Below are 4,715 nucleotides of genomic sequence, written 5' to 3'. Positions count from 1 at the left end.
CCCAACTCTGCCCTGAACCGAACCATGCCTATCGTGTGTGTCCCTCCCCATCAATGTCACAGTGCTAGCTGCACCTTGGCACTGACAGGATACTTCTGCAGGAATCTTGTCATCTTTGCACCACACGAAATCTTTGATCATATGTTGATACTGTCAGTATTTCTAGAAAAGGAAGAGGCAGGGGCAGGGTCCACACGGAGGTCAGTTACTGGAATTAGTGGCTGAGTGAGGCCATGGGCTCATTATCCTAGGAGAGCTTTGTGAATTGTGTAAGTCCCCACCTCGTGGGCAACAAGGAGCAGGAGGAGCTGACCTGAGGATTGAGACCCACCCCCTCCCCAAACGGTTACAGCAGAGGAGTAAACAAGCCAAGAAGGACCTTCAGCCAAGCCACCCTCCCTCACCCTCAGTCGTTGCATTGAACCCTAAGCTTTTCCAGGACTGGCATCATGAGGGGTTGAGTGGTTCCACTGTGGGCGGTGGCCTCTCCTCTTTCCGTTTTTGACTTTTGGTTCTTAAAAACTACATTCCAAACGAGGGAAATGAAACTACTGAAGACTCTCCCCCAGCAGCCGGCTGATGTGGGGCAAGAGAACAATTCCCAGTTAAGGCCCCAAAGGAAATCCCCTCCCTGTCATGTGCCGAGGCCAGGAAAGTGGGGGAGGCACCAGCTCATTGCTTGGCCAGGCCCAGCTACCAAGGTAGAGGGCCAGATGGAAGGGCTGCCCTGTCTGTGGTTGGGGCAGAGAACCCAAGGTGGACTAGAAAACACCACAGGGAGATCTCGGTGGGGAGGCTTTGCAGAGGAGGGGAACCCAAGCAATGCCTTGGGGATGGGGAGGGTTGGGGTAGGTGGAGGAGAGGCCATTGCAAATAAGGGAAGCCTCTGACAGAGGGAATACGAGTGGGGAACGTTTATTCTGTGTTTAGGGAAATTGTGAGCAGACCAGATTGGATGAACCCACTCTCTTCACTGAAAGGAAAGAAGGCTAAGAGGAAGAAGGTAGTCCCAGCCCCCGCTGTCGTCAAAACTCAGGAGGACAAGAAGGTGGTCAATCTCCTGTTTGAGAAAAGGCCCACAAATTTTGGCATCAGATAGGACATCCAGCCCAAAAGCGACCTCACCTGCTTCTTCAAATGGCCCCACTACATCTGGCTGCAGAGGCAAAGGCCTTTTCTCTAGAAACGTCTAAAAGTGACTCTCATGGGGGTGCCTGGGTGGTTCAGTCGGTGGAGTGTCTGACTTTGGCTCAGGTCATGATGTCTCGGTTTGTGAGTTCAAACCCCGTGTCAGGCTCTGTGCTGACAGCTCGGAGCCTGGAGCCTGCTTTGGATTCTGTGTCTCCCTCTCTCTCTGCCCCTCCCCCACTTGTGCTCTGTCTGTCTGTCTATCAAAAATAAATAAAATGTAACAAAAAATTTTTTTTAAAGTGCCTCTCATGATTAACCAGGTCACCCAGGCCTTGGACTGCCAAACAGCTCTTCAACTGCTTAAGCTGGCCCACAAATACATACCAGAGACAAAGCAAGAGAAGAAGCAGATATTGTTGGCCTGGGATGAGAAGAAAGCTGCCAGCAAAGGGCATGCCCCCCCTCGGTGGCCACCTGTCCTTCAAGCTGGGGTTAAAACTGTCACCACCTTAATGGAAAATAAGAAGTCTCTGCTGGTAGTGATTGCACATGATGTGGATCCCATTGAGTTGGTTGTCTTCCTGCCTGCCCTATGTCATAAGATGAGGGTCCCCCACTGCATTATCAAGGTGAAGGCCAGACTAGGGCATCTTGTCTACAGGAAGACCTGCACCAATGTTGCCTTCACACAGGATAACTCGGAAGACAAAGGTGCTCTGGCTAAGCTGATGGAAACCATTAGGACCAATTACAATGACAGAAATGATGACATTCACTGTCACTGAGGAGGTAACGTCCTGGGTCCAAAGTCGATGGCTCACATCGCCAAATTGGAAAAACCAAAGGCTAAAGAACTGGCCACCAAACCGGGCTGAGTGTGTGCTGTTGAACGTTCTGTACATCAAAGTCATAAAGAGTTCTCTTTCAAAAACAAAAAAAAAAGACTGGTTGAAACCCACTTGTAGACACATGTTGAAGTGTGGGAGGTAACAATGACGAGAGGCTGGAGGCAAGATCAGGCTACAGGAGGCACCTGGACTTTCTCCCCCAGTTGACAAGTGTCCAGCTTCTTGCTTTCACCTCACATCTCCTCAGAAACCCTGGTGTCCTGCTTGACACTAAATTTGGCTTTGTTACAGTTGAGCAGGAGATGGGTACAAACTCACATATGGAGCAGGCTCAAAGAAAAAGGCACAGAGTCCCCCAGACTGTCACCATCCCAAGGAGGGATGTGCTCGGCTAGGGCAGGGCTGGATGCACGGTTGAACTCCAGAGGAAGTACCCTGATCCCCTCTGCCTCGACCAGCCTGCTTGGGAAGGGGTCCAATCTCGGGCTCTGCAGCCAGGGCTACAGCCTTGCTGGCATGAAAAGTGATCTGTCTTCAGCTGCAAAGCAACATTGGTTTCAACTGGAAGTCTTAGGTCCTTCCAGCTCGCTCTAGAGCTGTTGGTGCAATTTGCCAACAGACTGGCCTGTCTCCACACATCCATGAAGACCACTGGTTTTGTAACCGTTTTTGTTTTTGTTTTTTGAGGGGGTGGCCACTGCCTTTCTTAAGAGAAATTCTGTGAAGAATCTCAAAGCATAAAACATTTAAAAGTGGAATTGTTTGGGATGAGGAGGTAATGAAATGCCCGGAGTCCCACCAAGCAGTCCTTAGGCGCCTCTGAGGAACCCTTAAACTCCTTGAACCTGGTTTTAAGGTAAGAAAGGCAATGGCAAGCCGTGAAAGTGCTTTAAGCAGGGAGTGAGACGATCGGATACACATTTTAGAAAGACGCCTGCGGCAACTGGGTGGAATCTACATCGGAGACAGAGAGCCCTGACAGAGAGACAGGAAGCTACCGAAATGATCCAGACAGGAATTGATGAATCTAGACCCAGGACAGTGGCAGAAAGGATGAAAAGTAAGTTTGGATTCCGAGTTAGAATCAGTACGAATGGGTGGCCAATTGCATGCGAGGGGTAAAGTCTTCCCATGAACAGTGACAGTCAAACAGGGAGAGAAACTGGCTGGGACAAAGGATAAAAACTCAGTTTAGGATATATTGCGTTGCAGCCACTCTGGGAGGAGTTGACTGATCAGCAGACAGTTAAAAACAAAAGTCTGGATCCTATTGGGAAGATCTTGGGAGAGAACGTTGGAGCTGGAGATTGTAATTCAGGAGTTATCAACATACAGGTTGACACAAAAGACACGTGAGTAGAAAATGCATCCCACAAGAAGAAAAAGGCCTGGAAGAGAAACTTCGTTCTCTTCCATTTGACTTTTATTGAGTTTTTCATTAATGTCATCATTATTACCATTATGAATGAATATTTTACGGTGCAAAGACAATTTTCTGGGTATTTGGAGCAGGAACGACTTACTCTTGTTCTTTTAGGATGGACATTCCAAGAATAATAATGCCATACAGAATCACAAATCAACAGGCTACAAGAGATGTGAGCCAGCCCTCCAGGGCACTTTAACCCTCTAGCTCTGATGGGAAAGAACAGAACTGAAGATCCCTTCCCTGACTCCTACTGTGGTTGCCTGCATTTCTCACTTGGGATGCAGCAGACACTATAAATATTTTGCCTTCTCCACTAGATTCAAGTTCCTCGAGAACAGGAGCAATGAGGTAATGCACAGAAAGCTCTTAGCATAGTAGTGCCTGACAGCTGATGGTGGCTATTATTAGCTCAATTATTCTTTTGACCTCTTGGCAAGAGCTAGCAGGGAAATTTGTACATATAAGGAAAAAAACTTAATCCATGCAACCTATGATCAAGAAGTTCATGGCACTTGATGGGGAACCTGGTGGCTCAGTCTATGGCTCAGGTCATGATCTCACAGTTTATGAGTTCGAGTCTTTGGCTCAGGTCGTGATCTCGTGGTTCATGAGTTTGAGTCTCATGCTGGGCTCTGTGCGGAGAGCCTGCTTAGAATTCTGTGTCTCCTTCTCTTTCTCTCTGCCCCTCCCCCTCTCACATTCTGTCTCTATCTCTCACAAAGTAAATAAACATTAAAAAAAATTTTTTTTTAAGTTCATGGTACTCAAAAAGTTCACCACAAAACAATTTCTGTGTCTTTTTCTTTTTTTGATATGTGGGACACATAAAAGGAGATTATTAATAAACTATCTGAGTGGATGACTCTTCCAAAGGTGGACTCTCTCCTGATCGGAAAAAAATGCATATCCTACCAATATCCCAAGTCTGCTCCTGCTTGACCCTGGGCTATAACCATGGGGAAGAGTTTCTGGGTCAGCAGACCTCATAGGAATTGGTTCACCACCCCTCAATATCTGTAAGGCAAGAGAGTCAAAATGGATTAAAGACCTAAATGTGAGACCTGAAACCATAAAAATCATAGAAGAGAGCACAGGCAGTAGCTTCTCTGACACTGGCCATTGCAACGTTTTTCTAGATAGGTCCTTTGACGCAAGGGAAACAAAAGCAAAAATAAACTGTTAGGACTATGTCAAAATAAAAAGCTTCTGCACAGCAAAGGAAACAAGCAACAAAACAAAACTAAAAGACAACCTACTGAATGGAGAAGATATTTGCAAATGACATCTGAAAAAAGGTTAATATCCAA

At 47.0% G+C, this 4,715-nt stretch overlaps 1 pseudogene; it reads left to right on the top strand.

Annotated features, from left to right (window-relative positions):
* Window positions 1-941: 941 nt before the first annotated feature.
* LOC115522876 lies at window positions 942-2,006 on the top strand (annotated as a pseudogene).
* Window positions 2,007-4,715: the final 2,709 nt, after the last annotated feature.

The sequence above is a fragment of the Lynx canadensis genome, chromosome C2 (genome assembly GCF_007474595.2).
Source record: "Lynx canadensis isolate LIC74 chromosome C2, mLynCan4.pri.v2, whole genome shotgun sequence".
In the NCBI taxonomy this organism is placed as follows: Eukaryota; Metazoa; Chordata; class Mammalia; order Carnivora; family Felidae; genus Lynx; species Lynx canadensis.
This window is presented reverse-complemented; position numbering and strand designations above follow the sequence as displayed.